Source organism: Porites lutea, chromosome 1, assembly GCF_958299795.1.
Source record: "Porites lutea chromosome 1, jaPorLute2.1, whole genome shotgun sequence".
In the NCBI taxonomy this organism is placed as follows: domain Eukaryota; kingdom Metazoa; phylum Cnidaria; class Anthozoa; order Scleractinia; family Poritidae; genus Porites; species Porites lutea.
Genome location: NC_133201.1, coordinates 33,825,163 through 33,842,662, shown reverse-complemented (window position 1 = coordinate 33,842,662; position 17,500 = coordinate 33,825,163). Strand labels below are relative to the sequence as shown.

At 37.3% G+C, this 17,500-nt stretch overlaps 1 long non-coding RNA gene and 1 pseudogene across 1 annotated transcript in view; one reads left to right on the top strand and one right to left on the bottom strand.

Moving 5' to 3' along the window:
* The window catches only part of LOC140937516 (uncharacterized), a 10,281-nt gene extending 4,815 nt beyond the window's left edge, over positions 1-5,466 (bottom strand). The window contains exons 1-2 of the long non-coding RNA XR_012165482.1: positions 5,332-5,466; positions 2,526-2,595 (exon numbers count right to left, since the gene is read on the bottom strand). This is a non-coding gene — a long non-coding RNA (uncharacterized lncRNA). The remainder of the gene's footprint in view (positions 1-2,525; positions 2,596-5,331) is intronic.
* The window catches only part of LOC140948801 (pseudouridylate synthase 7 homolog), an 87,510-nt pseudogene that overhangs the window by 35,100 nt on the left and 34,910 nt on the right, over positions 1-17,500 (top strand).

Below are 17,500 nucleotides of genomic sequence, written 5' to 3'. Positions count from 1 at the left end.
CTTAGGTTCAACATTTGATTTAGAAGTCGCATTTCACATGTGCCGAATATAATGCATTAATTATAGAAACCTTATCCATATTGGATAAAATATTTTCTAGAGACTGGGAATATTTACAACAAACGGAGTTAAATTGGGAACCATCGTATCCGACGTCTGAATCAACTGCCCAGTTTAATTACTCTCACCTACTAAAATAGGTGTTCGGCAATCATAAGAAGTTCCACGTTTAAAAGGGGCCTAACGTGACATAAGTTTCAGCTAAGTGGTTTGCAGTCTGTTATTAAGTTGCTGTTTTCTTTTCCGTAAGAGCAACTAGTATCTTTCTTTGTAAATCCATTTTATTAATCGGCTTGTGCCTTGACTTAAGAATCAGCTGTAATAGTTGATTTTACTTTCACTTTGACATGATTTTTATGCACTGGACATGATTTGTATATCAAGCTTGACAGGTTGTTTTCAACCGCTTAGGTTGTTCATTTCACTGCGAAGATCAATAGATCATGTTCACCTTCATATCTTTATCCACAGTTCAAAAAATGATTCATTTCATAAATGTATATTGCAATGGGTAGAGCGTTGCGAATAAATAAATGCAGAGAAGGCTCGGCATAGTTAAGTAGCACAACTGATTCAGTTGCGAAGAGAAAGCCTTAAAAATTCAGGCTTGCTTGATTTCGAACTTTGACTCCCGTCAAATCTCGTAAGTCCATCGTTTATTATTATTATAATGGCTTCCTCGTTCACTTCATTAAAACTTTTGTTTGTGTGTTAAAATTTATTTAGCTTTACGTGCGGTAATCCAGATTCCGGAATTCGGAAATATTTGCTTTTGGAATCCGGAATCCTGGGCATTAACTGGAATCCGAAGTTCAGCTCGAGGAATCCAGAATCTCGCCAATGATTGGAATCCGAAAGGCAATTTACACTGGCAAGGAATTTGGTATCGAGCAGCTAAAATTGGGTTTGTTCAACAAAAAATAATGAACAAACGTGCCGTCTTGTGGTCTGAGTTTCTCTTCAAACGTTTCGGGCCTGGCCTTTCACCCGCTTGAGAACTGAGTTGTCTGCTGTCCGAAGGACGTACGAAGATATCATGGAGGTTACTATCGCGGCGATAGGCGACCAGCAGTGGTTGAGAAAGACTAATGTCTTGAACAATCACCACCCCTCTAATCAAATGTCCAATAGAATTCCCTTGGTTCTCACTTACCATCCATTAAATGAAAGAATAAGGACAATCCTACTTCTCAAATTTAACATCTTGACTGGTGGCCATTAAATCAGGGAAGTCTTTCCACAATCACCGCTGGTCGCCTATCGCCACGTTTTGTCGAGCACATTCGAAGCAAAGGGAAGAAAGTGCCTGGTTTCCCTGTCGGGGAACATTTTAACACGGCTGGTCACTCGATCCACGACATTCTAGTCCATGGAATTATGCTCTGCGGGGAAAACGCGCAACGGAGGCGCCTGGAGATGCGCCTTATTTTTCAGCTTGGCATCGGTCATCCGCGCGGCTTAAACTCCGACTTCCGTTTCCACTAGGCCGTGCGTGTAATAGAAAAAGTTTCTTTGAGTGTTTATTTTTTCTTTCTTGGCGTATACAAAACTTGCAACGTTTCCATCGTTCTTGTAACTCCACTGACGAAGGGCTAGGCCCGAAACCGAGACTTGTGGAGAGGCAAACCAACCACCCCCAACGGCACTATTGTTCATGAGTTTTTGTTGAACATTTCCTTACTTACTTTCTAAAGTGCCACGCAGCTTATCGGAATTTTTTTCCGTCATTTGTTGAAAATTGGGATCTACAGGGTGGAATCCAGAATCCAAGACTCTTGCCGGAATTACCTACGTGGGGTGATTTGTTATAACTTCTGTTTTGCACCCTAATTGCCTAGTAAATAATAGCGACTGGAGCAAAAAGTAGATCGGTTATGTAGCGAAAGCGTTCCGATGAAATTTTTTTTTCGACGGAGCTAAGTCATTCCATTCCTTCCTCGTGGGTTTAATTGCTCTTTGACCGGTGGGTGACTGGCATGCGTATAGAAAGCACTCTAATAGATTCCACTTGCCCGAGTGTGGCGATAGGCTGTAGTAAGTGCATCCAGTAAGAGAGAATGTTCTCACATTTTGACGCCATTTATTACTGAGTTAAGGGCTACGCGGTAGACGATAAAAAGGGAGGGAGAAATCGGACGCTTGAGAAAGTGACAACAGGCTTTAATTTCTTTTCCTTTCACAGAGGCTGCATCGATAGACGCACGGCAGAGTTAAATTTTTTAAAGTATCATTTGCTGAACAATACATCAGCTTCCCGACGCCTTGAATTCTAGTGCAATAAACAATTAAAATCCTATATGGTACTTAAAGCTATCATTGTGTTATGAAAATGACTGATTATACTTAAATTTAGACACGAGGATAACAATTGGTCTTGAAATAATTCCAGCAAGGGAAGTCTGTCAAATGGCTTGTCAAAACTGAAGAAGAGGCGACACATCTTATGCTTCTTTCAGTTTACTTACCGCCGTGAGCGAGGCAAGTGAAGACTAGCAGTTGAAGAATGATGAACGCAACTTTTATTTCCATTGTAATCTAGGGAATATAAATATCACAACTTCTTACTAGGTTATAACAAAAGCTTTGGAAATCATAATATGCACTAACTTATTAAAAACTAGGTAATAGAGCGTCATAGGTTCTCACACGGAGGGCTTTTCTATTAGCTTCTATTCCTTTTCTAAGTGAAAAAGAATCAACCAGGTCAACGAAGATTAGTAAGTAACAAATAAGACTATAAAGCTTCGACTTTATTAAGCCCATTTTTAAAGTTTAAATAAGGCGATAAAAACTTAAGCATATCTAAATGAAATTTAAAACAAGAGAATCTTCTGAACAACAATAAAACAACGCAGCTGAATAGGTTTTCCCAAGACTTATCTAAACCTAAAAAGATTTTATCTATTTTTTTAATTGCCCATAGACGAAGGATCTGATATAGACGTTAACAAGAACTGCTGACTTTCTTAGAGAGTTGAAGCTTTAGATCAGTCCTTAATTTCGATAAATCAGGTTGAACTTACCGGCGATTTTCTCGCTTTTATTTCCTAAAAGTAGTGTTTGCCTTTGAGATCTGAAGGCAAAGGCTGAGGTATATATGCCTGATAGTGCATTCCTGAGTGCTAGCTTAGTTGCCAGCAAGGGCTCAGGAAAACAGGTCTTTGCATGTTAAAACAACACGAACGTGATGGAAGCGTTGGCTGCTAATGAGAATCATTCTTTCCCGAAAATTAATATGTTCGTCTAGAAAAGCTGTTGTTCTTCACCTGTTCATTTCTACAACTTCATCTAAGAATCCGCGCTTCTCAGTTATTGATGTCTTCCAGTAGAAAGATGTACAGTGTAATTGAAGACACGACAAAATAAGCTTCTTTTTTGGCCTAGTAGAGTTATGTAGCAAACAAATGCAAGCAACAAGTTGAATGCCTTGGGCTAAAATTTTCATGGTGGTCTAAATTGGACGTTTGCGTGAGATCGTCTTTTGGTTCAATATAAACAATGGTAAACAAAATAATAGAAGTAAAGAAAATTAAAATAAAATAAAATAAAAGGAATCAGCATTCGAAGGTTCGAGAGAAAGTTTATCTAGAGACGCGAAAGGGCACTTATCTTAAAAAGAAAGAAAAGTGGGCCGAGTGAGAATTCCTGAAGTTCATCACAAACAGTTTCAGAAAGGATAATTATATTCTACATTGTCTTCTTCAACGTATTGGGTTCTACTGGAAATATGGCTTTTAAACCCATCTCAGGAAGTAATTACACGTATTATGTATGAGCTCCCTAGCAAATGAGAGACTTAGCATCCCGATTATGAGGGATACAATATATACCTTTCCATAAGCCTAGCTCTAATATTATTCTGTGAGTGTTGGTTCGCAAATGTAGTCACTGATTACAATGTATTTTTGAATTTTTTCTTAGGTTTCGGCGCTCTGAATCTGAAAATGCGCATAAAAGCACAGCTCACGTACTCATTGGTTTTCCAATATTTCAGTTATGGGCAAATATACTTGTACATCAGCCGGGGCGAATATCTAACATGATTATTGTCGGTTTGCATTTTCAATTAATCATAATCATTAACTGTGAAATTTTCCTTGGTTTCGGCGCATTGTGCATGAAAGAATTTTACGAAGGGATAATCCTAACTAACATTGGGACCTCCTTGTCCAATATTTCAGCCATGGGCTGTTTTTCTCAAAACTTCGCACATGACCTCTCTTACCAAAGTCATTGTCCAAAATGAGGCAAGACAACGCCTTTAGCTTAAAGAACGTTTATTATATTTCAGATTGGATAAACTATCTGTAAGAAAATGATGATCTCAGTGACTGAAATAACTTTAATTGACTGGACAGCGCTCTGAAATAAATAAGCGACGTATTTGAAGGTGAACTAATTTCCAAATTTTTTCCTATATTAAAGAACACTATGTTAGCTGTTTGACAAGAACGGACCTATGAAATCCGAGTTAACTTTCCAACTGAAAAAATAAATCGTTCCTTTTTTTTCCAAGTAAAGGTGTAGTTGAAATTCTGATAATCGTGTCGCTAAAAATAAAGAGTACGGATGAAAGGAAAGACACTCAAGCTGGAAGAGAGTAGAACAAATTCAAGAAGAAACAAACTTGTGATTTTTGTAACTCCATAAAATAACTAAAAACGTGTGCTCCTTTTAAATAAGATTTTTTTTGTTTTTCAATTTCTTTTTCCGATGAAGCATTATCCCCCGTACCCCATTTAGAACCTGGAATTATACTTTTCTTTTGTTGTGGTTTATGGCTTAAAAAAAGGAGGAATATTACATTTGAAGCGTGCTTTTGGTTTGCGTTATGGTTTATAGAACGAGCAATGTAATGCTGTTTGAGCGTGCAAGTTTCGCCTTATGGCTTATAGAACATAGATCAAGGAGTACTGTATTACATTTGAAGGGAACTTGTTTTGCTTTATGGCTTAAAGAACGAGAAATATGTCTGTGAATTGGAGCGTGCTTGTTTTGCTCTGTAGCTTATTGAAACGAGGAATAGTCTTACTATCGGAGCGTACTTACTTCGCTTTATGGCTTATAGAACAAGGAATATTGCATTTGAAGCGTGCTTATTTCGCTTTATGGCTTATGGAACGAGGAATTTACGTTCTGTATGAATTGCTACAGCCTTAGCCTTGCCAAATAAATACATTTGTAAATTGTTCAAAAGGTATTTCTTAACCACAAGGGTTAAAGGAAATTTAGCTAATTTAGGATAAATGAATAAATGAATTGGGGAATTACCTTTTCCTTCTTCCTTGAACGGTTCAACTAACAAAGTGATAGTCCAGTTTGACTCTTTGGATAATGAGGGATACAATATATACCTTAAGCCTAGCTCTAATATTATTCTGTGAGTGTTGGTTTGCAAATGTAGTCACTGATTACAATGTATTTTTAAAATGTTTCTTAGGTTTCGACGCTCTGAATCTAAAAATGCGCATAAAAGCTTTTATCTTTTAGCCATATATTGGGACCTCCCGCTCAGCTCACGTACTCATTGGATGGTTTTCCAATATTTTAGTTATGGGCTGATTTTCTCGAGACGTCTCTCATGACCTAAGCTGTCAGAGGCATAGTCTAAAATGAGGCAGGACATGAGGAAGGTTTATCTCAGATAAGAAAAACTATTTGTCTTAAGAAAAATCACAATTAAAACATGGAAAGTACAGATGCCAAGCAAATATACCTGTACATCAACCGGGGCAAATGTCTAACATTATTGTTGGTTTGCATTTTCAATTAATCATAATCACACGAAGGGATAATTATAATTAACATTGGGACCTCCTACTTGTTGGTGACGCGGCAGAATTTCGAGCAGAATAAGTGATTTTTGAGGCGAGCATTCTGTCGGACGAATAAGGCATTTTCGAGCAGAATTTAAGCAGAATATAAGGAAAAATCAGCGGCACTAATTATATGCATAACAGTTGTAAGAAAAATTTAAAACTAAATAGAAAACAAATGGAAAATAAACTTCGCACATAACCTTTCCTACCAAAGTCATTGTCGAAAATGAGGCAAGACAACGCCTTTAGCTTTAAGAACGTTTATTATATTTCAGATTGGATAACCTATCTTTCCTTAAAAATGACGATTACAACATAGAAGGTATATCGATGCCAAACAAATATACCTGTGCGTCAACGAATATCAAACATTTTTCTATGAGTTATCATTTTCACAGGTTAATCATCATTTGAAGCGTTTCTTTGTTTTTGACGCATTAACACTAAATATGCGCCAAAAAGCTTTTTGCGAAAGAATAATGTTATAATTATCATTGGGACCTCTTGCTTGACTGACAGGTACTAATTGGTGTTTTAAAATCGAAAAATCTCGCAAGACCTAAGTTCTGGGCAAAGTCATTGTGCAAAATGAGGCAAGACAACGCCTTTGTCTTGAGTTACATTTACTTCAGATTAGACAAATTATTTGTCCTAAGAAAAATTAAAATGAAAACATGGAAGGTACCGAAAACAGACAGTTATACCTGTAAATCCGCAAATATCTTGATTCAATCATTATTTGGGAAGCGTTTCTTTGATTTGATATACCAAGTCTAAAAATAAACGTAAGAGGCTTCTGGCGGGAGAATGATTCTATGATTAACATTTCAGTGGACCTCTTTTAATTTCACCTCCTGCACTTCCAATATTCAACCCTAGGAAGCTTTTTCTCGAAACCTCTCACGCTGAATAAATAGCTGAAATTTGCGGATTAATTATTTACTATCTTATTTAAAATGAGGGTAAAATTCCATAACCAAGAAGAAGCAAACTAGATTCCCGGGGGGCAGACTAGGCTATAGAGGTCGGATTTCGAAAAAACGTATATTTGGTACAAGGCAGTGGAGGATTTGTATCCCCGTCTGTATGTAACAAGAAATTCAGCTGTTAGGGTAACCAAATACAATCCACCTTCCCGTAAGCGACCACCTAAAATGAGAAGATTCAGTGGTCGCCACTTCCTGGTGGTGGTTATACCGTGTGGCACGTAATTTTTCCGGGAGTTTATTTTTGCGGATTGGCGATTGCTTGTGTTTTGGGGGACTAATTTTTGCAATTAGGACAAATTGGTTTTTCTTGCTGGGAATTATTTTTTTCGATTTTCAAAAAGTACCCAGTACCCAGCACTGATAACATTTTCGTTTTTATTGAGTACGTGCAATAGAAATATTCAAACAATAATACGGTGTGCGTAACCTATATGGAATGAGCAATTCATTGTATACCGTCTTGTTTCTGATCGAAAGAGACAAGTTGTAATTTAAGAGTGATTTTCTGTAAAATTCGAACTTCGGCCTGACACGTTACCTCATCGATTTGGCGGATTTTTGGCATGTAGTCTTAGAATAGTGTCCTAAATACTGAATGTATATTCTTTGGTTCGAATTCTCTTTCCTTAGATACAAGAATCTTTTGCTTAGATACAAGATTGACCGTTTTGACGAGGCCTCGAGGGGCCGCCATATTGGTATAATAAAAGAGCTTTCAGGGAAATATTTATGGCCTTACCACTGAAATAACCCAATCGTGACTCGCACAGCTACAAAGGACTATCCTTCTTCTTTGCAATTACTTACTTTTATCTGAAAATGGTTAAGTCTGAGCTACGAACGGCTAAAGCTTCTCACAGCATATTTTCGGTTCTTAAAAGGAACACAAATTTGGTAGAAATTGGAAGGGCAATATCATGCTTGCCACATCGATTTAAAATAAGCCATTTTACGTAAACATAGTTTATTTATAGATAAGGAAGATCGTTGAATAAAATTCTTTGGCAAATGTAACAGAGCAGAAAGATAATGGCATGAATGTGCATTTGTTCAGCTACTTAGCCCCTAACAAATATTCGCTGAATCCTTCTTGAGAAAATCCTTCAAAATTGATTGTGGCACATATTTATCTATTTATCGCTTAAAAAATTCCCACTTGTCTTGTAAAAAGATGATCTTTTATTTCTGATCTTGCGACGAGCTTGTAATATGCGCTAAATAAAAATTGTCATTAAATTTTGTTGCACACCGACCAGTTCGAGCTGGCTCTTTGATTTTCCTGACAAATGGAGCCGCTCGTATGTACAGTTTCTGCCTGTATATTTTGCTGTATACAGCTTCAAATAAATCACACTTTCTTATGCGACGATAACGCAAATTTTGTCAAATTTTAGCAATAGGTTAGAAAAACAAACTGTGTTTTGCGGCTTTACGCAAATTACACCCATATCTTAAAACTTTTTAATACAACTATGCTTTCAGTTTGCTTCTATGTACATTTGGCAGACCTTTACAGCGTAAGATATAAAGTCAGTACATAAAATGAAGTAAAATGACTCATCAAGTCAAATTAGGTGATTGAATAAAAGTCCGAAAAATATGACATGGAATGATTCGGTGGGAGCTGAGACTAAGCTATTTTTAGTAGTTTTTCACATGGAACGTAACCAACCAGGTGCTTTGTTGTAACTGGGATTTACTCACAAATATTTGTCTTCAGAATACCCAACTTATTGTTCAAACCTGACCAGGAAAAAGCTCTCGTAGAAGTTGCCAGGGGCATTTGATATTTTTCTTGTGCAACGTCAATATCTATTCCACCCGTCGCATCGCTTCCCTATGTTTATGTTTTATGTTTACGCATTCTGAAGTCATTTAACTTTAAAAACTTACTGTAAAGAAGTAGTGAGAGCTTAAGGTCTCGAGGTGTTTGTGTTTTTATGACAGAGTTAATTTTGTACTTTTTTATGGCTTATGCCCTTTGGTGAAATTTCTTGGGTTTTCTTGGCTTGAGAAGGGCAGGTCTTTATTGTAGGAAACGTGGCGTTAGTTATTGGACGCTGAGTTCCTGTTTGAGTTAAGTATTTAAAAAACAGAACTATATGATTAGAACGGAAATATTTTGTTATCTGTAGGCTCTTGAGGGATGACACTCAGTAAGAACTCCAACAACGGTGACACTCAACTCGAAGCTAACATCCTTAATTACAAAATCGCACGTGCTTAAACAACGACTACAGCTTATATAAGATGCTCAAAAGACTTAAAGTAAGACTATACAAAATAGAATCCATCTAAGTAATACGCGACAGTATCTATTTTTGGAAAGTTGCATGGTCATGGAGTTAAGAAGATTTGACTAAACTCTAAAATCAGCCTCTTCCCGCCAAACATATTGGCACCAAAATTGTGTTCGCTCGCGCCGGGCTGGCTCGACTTTTGGGATACCGTCATGTTAAAACAGTGATTCCATTTTAATAACTATATTATTATAGCTTGCTCGCCCCAAAGAGACTGCATTTCATTTTCCAGAAACCGATCAGTTACTTTTTGAGCCTCTGAATTCAGACTTTTATATGTCTATGATGAAGTACCTTTGGTGTGGTCAGTCTACAAGCAAAGTCATGGCATTCCTCAAAATTCCAGTTTGCTACAGGATTAGAAGTTACGAGAAAATACTGAGCAAAATTCAGAATACTCACAAGAATGGGAGAGAAAAGAATAAACAACCCTTCTGCTCAACCTAAGAACAGGAAAAACGTTTGACAGCGTCTGGAAGACTTTGAACTTGATAAATGTCGTTCATTTCACTTCCCGGTTCCACCGTGCAGTTCTTTAACTATTAACAGAAACTCATAAGGGGTTGAAACTTGTAACTCGCGTTCAATGCTCGTGAATATTCACTTTTACCTCATTTGGAAACCTTAGTGACAGATATCCATTTTCAACAAATGGCTGCCGCGCGATCACCATGCAGATGTTTTAAGACAAGAGTTCTGCATTTCAGGGTTAAAAATACAACGTTAAAAGACAAAAAATGGAAAGAGAAAGTTCAAAAGAATGCTCAGCTTTCTTTTTGTGGAGGAAGGGAAGCTTTTCATCAAGAAATCGTCCGTCGAGGAATTCAACCTCGTTTTCTTCACGACGGAGCGCATGGTCTGTTTTGAAATGCAACTAAGACAGTGAAGTTTTTGCTGAATTTTCAGGTACATTTTGCACTCTATGGCCAAGACAATTTCGTTTTAGAAAGGGAATTTATGTATTTTTAAATGTTTCATAGAAGTTTTATAAATTTTTCTCTTCGACGCTAAAGAAAAATTACAAAATGTGCCCCGATTTGAGATGGATTTTGTGTTGAATTTTGCCATGTGCTCAGCCGATTTCACTTGCGTGAACGGATCCATGATCCAGATAGTGTTTTTCGAATTGCTTTAAAAGATTAACTTTCTGGATTTTGAATAAAAATTTTCAAGAAACGGCTTCTCTGTCTATTGTTTTGAGTTTGTTCATTCGTCTGAAATTAGCTCAAAACACGATCGTGACCACAACATCCAAGCTGAATTTAAGCTTAAATGCTTCTCACATTACTTACACGAATCACTTCACAATCGTTCCAAATATGGTACTTTCGAAAATGAATAATCACGAGCATCGGACAAAGCAAACAAACGAGAGTTACACGTTTCAACCCCTTATGAGTTTCTGCTATTAAAAATAGCTTAGTCTCAGCTCCCACCGAACCATTATATGTCATATTTTTCGGACTTTTATTCAATCACCTAATTTGACTTGATGAGTCATTTTTACTTCATTTTATGTACTGGCTTTATATCTTACGCTGTAAAGGTCTGCCAAATGTACATAGAAGCAAACTGGAAGCATAGTTATATTAAAAAGTTTTAAGGTATGGGTGTAATTTGCGTAAAGCCGCAAAACACAGTTTGTTTTTCTAACCTATTGCTAAAATTTGACAAAGTTTGCGTTATCGTTGCATAAGAAAGTGTGATTTATTTGAAGCTGTATACAGCAAAATATACAGGCAGAAACTGTACATACGAGCGGCTCCATTTGTCAGGTAAATCGAAGAGCCAGCTCGAACTGGTCGGTGTGCAACAAAATTTAATGACAATTTTTATTTAGCGCATATTACAAGCTCGTCGCAAGATCAGAAATAAAAGATCATCTTTTTACAAGACAAGTGGGAATTTTTTAAGCGATAAATAGATAAATATGTGCCACAATCAATTTTTAAGGAGTTTCTCAAGAAGGATTCAGCGAATATTTGTTAGGGGCTAAGTAGCTGAACAAATGCACATTCATGCCATTATCTTTCTGCTCTGTTACATTTGCCAAAGAATTTTATTCAACGATCTTACTTATCTATAAATAAACTATGTTTAGGTAAAATGGCTCATTTAAATCGATGCGGCAAGCATGATATTGCCCTTCCAATTTCTACCAAATTTGTGTTCCTTTTAAGAACCGAAAATATGCTATGAGAAGCTTTAGCCGTTCGTAGCTCAGACTTAACCATTTTCAGATAAAAGTAAGTAATTGCAAAGAAGAAGGATAGTCCTTTGTAGCTGTGCGAGTCACGATTGGGTTATTTCAGTGGTAAGGCCATAAATATTTCCCTGAAAGCTCTTTTATTTTACCAATATGGCGGCCCCTCGAGGCCTCGTCAAAACGGTCAATCTTGTATCTAAGCAAAAGATTCTTGTATCTAAGGAAAAAGAATTCGAACCGAAGAATATACATTCAGTATTTAGGACACTATTCTAAGACTACATGCCAAAAATCCGCCAAATCGATGAGGTAACGTGTCAGGCCGAAGTTCGAATTTTACAGAAAATCACTCTTAAATTACAACTTGTCTCTCTCGATCAGAAACAAGACGGTATACAATGAATTGCTCATTCCATATAGGTTACGCACACCGTATTATTGTTTGAATATTTCTATTGCACGTACTCAATAAAAACGAAAATGTTATCAGTGCTGGGTACTGGGTACTTTTTGAAAATCGAAAAAAATAATTCCCAGCAAGAAAAACCAATTTGTCCTAATTGCAAAAATTAGTCCCCCAAAACACAAGCAATCGCCAATCCGCAAAAATAAACTCCCGGAAAATTCTCGTGCCACACGGTATAACCACCACCAGGAAGTGGCGACCACTGAATCTTCTCATTTTAGGTGGTCGCTTACGGGAAGGTGGATTGTATTTGGTTACCCTAACAGCTGAATTTCTTGTTACACACAGACGGGGATACAAATCCTCCACTGCCTTGTACCAAATATACGTTTTTTCGAAATCCGACCTCTATAACCTAGTCTGCCCCCCGGGAATCTAGTTTGCTTCTTCTTGGTTATGGAATTTTACCCTCATTTTAAATAAGATAGTAAATAATTAATCCGCAAATTTGAGCAATTTATTCAGCAGGAAAGGTTTCGAGAAAAAGCTTCCTAGGGTTGAATATTGGAAGTGCAGGAGGTGAAATTAAAAGAGGTCCACTGAAATGATAATCATAGAATCATTCTCCCGCCAGAAGCCTCTTATGTTTATTTTAAGACTTGGTATATCAAATCAAAGAAACGCTTCCCAAATAATGATTGAATCAAGATATTTGCGGATTTACAGGTATAACTGTGTGTTTTCGGTACCTTCCATGTTTTCATTTTAATTTTTCTTAAGACAAATAATTTGTCTAATCTTAAATAAATGTAACTCGAGACAAAGGCGTTGTCTTTCCTCATTTTGCACAATGACTTTGCCCAGAACTTAGGTCTTGCGAGATTTTTCGATTTTAAAACACCAATTAGTACCTGTCAGTCAAGCAAGAGGTCCCAATGATAATTATAACATTATTCTTTCGCAAAAAGCTTTTTGGCACATATTTAGTGTTAATTCGTCAAAACCAAAGAAACGCTTCAAATGATGATTAACCTGTGAAAATGATAACTCATAGAAAAATTTTTGATATTCGTTGACGCACAGGTATATTTGTTTGGCATCGGTATACCTTCTATGTTGTAATCGTCATTTTTAAGGACAGATAGGTTATCCAATCTGAAATATAATAAACGTTCTTAAAGCTAAAGGCGTTGTCTTGCCTCATTTTCGACAATGACTTTGGTAGGAAAGGTCATGTGCGAAGTTTCGAGAAAAAGCAGCCCATGACTGAACTAAGGCTTGGATAAATTCTGCTCGTAAAATTGCTTATTCTGTCTGCCGGCAGTGCTCGTAAAAATTGCTTATTCTGTTCAAAATTCTGCTTGAACATCCTTATTCGGCTCGAATTCTGCTTGGTGTTCGTATTTATTTTCGCAAATATAGAAGGGAGCCTGGGCCTAACCCCTAAAACCTAATTAGATATTCATTATACGTAGCGAAATTGTAATTCATCTTACTTTTAATGTGAGTGCGTTGTAGCTATTAAATAATCAAATTAATCACAAGTCATTTTCCATTTGTTTTCTATTTAGTTTTAAGTTTTTCTTACAACTGTTATGCATATAATTAGTGCCGCTGATTTTTCCTTATATTCTGCTAAAATTCTGCTCGAAAATGCCTTATTCGTCCGGCAGAATGCTCGCCTCAAAAATCGCTTATTCTGCTCGAAATTCTGCCGCGTCAGAATTTGTTCAAACCAAATATTGATACACCAACAAGTAGGAGGTCCCAATGTTAATTATAATTATCGCTTCGTGTGATTATGATTAACTGAAAATGCAAACCAACAATAATGTTAGACATTTGCCCCGGTTGATGTACAGGTATATTTGCTTGGCATCTGTGCTTTCCATGTTTTAATTGTGATTTTTCTTAAGACAAATAGTTTTTCTTATCTGAGATAAACCTTCCTCATGTCCTGCCTCATTTTAGACTATGCCTCTGACAGCTTAGGTCATGAGAGACATCTCGAGAAAATCAGCCCATAACTGAAATATTGGAAAACCATGCAATGAGTACGTGAGCTGAGCGGGAGGTCCCAATATATGGCTAAAAGATAAAAGCTTTTATGCGCATTTTTAGATTCAGAGCGTCGAAACCTAAGAAACATTTTAAAAATACATTGTAATCAGTGACTACATTTGCAAAAGAACACTCACAGAATAATATTAGAGCTAGGCTTATGGAAAGGTATATATTGTATCCCTCATAATCGGGATGTTAAGTCTCTCATTTGCTAGGGAGCTCATACATAATACGTGTAATTACTTCCTGAGATGGGTTTAAAAGCCATATTTCCAGTAGAACCCAATACGTTGAAGAAGACAATGTAGAATATAATTATCCTTTCTGAAACTGTTTGTGATGAACTTCAGGAATTCTCACTCGGCCCACTTTTCTTTCTTTTTAAGATAAGTGCCCTTCCGAATCTCTAGATAAACTTTTTCTCGAACTTTCGAATGCTGATTCCTTTTATTTTATTTTATTTTAATTTTTTTACTTCTATTATTTTGTTTACCATTGTTTATATTGAACCAAAAGACGATCTCACGCAAACGTCCAATTTAGACCACTATGAAAATTTTTAGCCCAAGGCATTTAACTTGTTGCTTGCTTTTGTTTGCTACATAACTCTTCTAGGCCAAAAAAGAAGCTTATTTTGTCGTGTCTTCAATTACACTGTACATCTTTCTACTGGAAGACATCAATAACTGAGAAGCGCGGATTCTTAGATGAAGTTGTAGAAATGAACAGGTGAAGAACAACAGCTTTTCTAGACGAACATATTAATTTTCGGAAAAGAATGATTCTCATTAGCAGCCAACGCTTCCATCACGTTCGTGTTGTTTTAACATGCAAAGACCTGTTTTCCTGAACCCTTGCTGACAACTAAGCTAGCACTCAGGAATGCACTATCAGGTATATATACCTCAGCCTTTGCCTTCAGATCTCAAAGGCAAACACTACTTTTAGGAAATCAAAGAGAGAAAATCGCCGGTAAGTACAACCTGATTTATCGAAATTAAGGACTGATCTAAAGCTTCAACTCTCTAAGAAAGTCAGCAGTTCTTGTTTACGTTTATATCAGATCCTTCGTCTATGGGCAATTAAAAAAAATAGATAAAATCTTTTTAGGTTTAGATAAGTCTTGGTAAAATCTATTCAGCTGCGTTGTTTTATTGTTGTTCAGAAGATTCTCTTGTTTTAAATTTCATCTAGATATGCTTAAGTTTTTATCGCCTTGTTTAAACTTTAAAACTGGGCTCAATAAAGTCGAAGCTTTATAGTCTTATTTGTTACTTACTAATCTTCGTTGACCTGGTTGATTCTTTTTTACTTAGAAAAGGAATAGAAGCTAATAGAAAAGCTCTCCGTGTGACAACCTATGACGCTCTATTACCTAGTTTTTAATAAGTTAGTGCATGTTATGATTTCCAAAGCTTTTGTTATAACCTAGTAAGAAGTTGTGATATTTATATTCCCTAGATTACAATGGAAATAAAAGTTGCGTTCATCATTCTTCAACTGCTAGTCTTCACTTGCCTCGCTCACGGCGGTAAGTAAACTGAAAGAAGCATAAGATGTGTCGCCTCTTCTTCAGTTTTGACAAGCCATTTGACATACTTCCCTTGCTGGAATTATTTCAAGACCAATTGTTATCCTCGTGTCTAAATTTAAGTATAATCAGTCATTTTCATAACACAATGATAGCTTTAAGTACCATATAGGATTTTAATTGTTTATTGCACTAGAATTCAAGGCGTCGGGAAGCTGATGTATTGTTCAGCAAATGATACTTTAAAAAATTTAACTCTGCCGTGCGTCTATCGATGCAGCCTCTGTGAAAGGAAAAGAAATTAAAGCCTGTTGTCACTTTCTCAAGCGTCCGATTTCTCCCTCCCTTTTTATCGTCTACCGCGTAGCCCTTAACTCAGTAATAAATGGCGTCAAAATGTGAGAACATTCTCTCTTACTGGATGCACTTACTACAGTCTATCGCCACACTCGGGCAAGTGGAATCTATTAGAGTGCTTTCTATACGCATGCCAGTCACCCACCGGTCAAAGAGCAATTAAACCCACGAGGAAGGAATGGAATGACTTAGCTCCGTCGAAAAAAAAATTTCATCGGAACGCTTTCGCTACATAACCGATCTACTTTTTGCTCCAGTCGCTATTATTTACTAGGCAATAAGGGTGCAAAACAGAAGTTATAACAAATCACCCCACATAGGTAATTCCGGCAAGAGTCTTGACTTCTGGATTCCACCCTGTAGATCCCAATTTTCAACAAATGACGGAAAAAAATTCCGATAATCTGCGTGGCACTTTAGAAAGTAAGTAAGGAAATGTTCAACAAAAACTCATGAACAATAGTGCCGTTGGGGGTGGTTGGTTTGCCTCTCCACAAGTCTCGGTTTCGGGCCTAGCCCTTCGTCAGTGGAGTTACAAGTACGATGGAAACGTTGCAAGTTTTGTATACGCCAAGAAAGAAAAAATAAACACTCAAAGAAACTTTTTCTATTACACGCACGGCCTAGTGGAAACGGAAGTCGGAGTTTAAGCCGCGCGGATGACCGATGCCAAGCTGAAAAATAAGGCGCATCTCCAGGCGCCTCCGTTGCGCGTTTTCCCCGCAGAGCATAATTCCATGGACTAGAATGTCGTGGATCGAGTGACCAGCCGTGTTAAAATGTTCCCCGACAGGGAAACCAGGCACTTTCTTCCCTTTGCTTCGAATGTGCTCGACAAAACGTGGCGATAGGCGACCAGCGGTGATTGTGGAAAGACTTCCCTGATTTAATGGCCACCAGTCAAGATGTTAAATTTGAGAAGTAGGATTGTCCTTATTCTTTCATTTAATGGATGGTAAGTGAGAACCAAGGGAATTCTATCGGACATTTGGTTAGAGGGGTGCTGATTGTTCAAGACATTAGTCTTTCTCAACCACTGCTGGTCGCCTATCGCCGCGATAGTAACCTCCATGATATCTTCGTACGTTCTTCGGACAGCAGACAACTCAGTTCTCAAGCGGGTGAAGGGCCAGGCCCGAAACGTTTGAAGAGAAACTCAAACCACAAGACGGCACGTTTGTTCGTTATTTTTTGTTGAACAAACCCAATTTTAGCTGCTGGATACCAAATTCCTTGCCAGTGTAAATTGCCTTTCGGATTCCAATCATTGGCGAGATTCTGGATTCCTCGAGCTGATCTTCGGATTCCAATTAATGCCCAGGATTCCGGATTCCAAAAGCAAATATTTCCGAATTCCGGAATCTGGATTACCGCACGTAAAGCTAAATAAATTTTAACACACAAACATATTAAAAGTTTTAATGAAGTGAACGAGGAAGCCATTATATTAATAATAAACGATGGACTTACGAGATTTGACGGGAGTCAAAGTTCGAAATCAAGCAAGCCTGAATTTTTAAGGCTTTCTCTTCGCAACTGAATCAGTTGTGCTACTTAACTATGCCGAGCCTTCTCTGCATTTATTTATTCGCAACGCTCTACCCATTGAAATATACATGTATGAAATGAATCATTTTTTGAACTGTGGATAAAGATATGAAGGTGAACATGATCTTCGCAGTGAAATGAACAACCTAAGCGGTTGAAAACAACCTGTCAAGCCTGATATACAAATCATGTCCAGTGCATAAAAATCATGTCAAAGTGA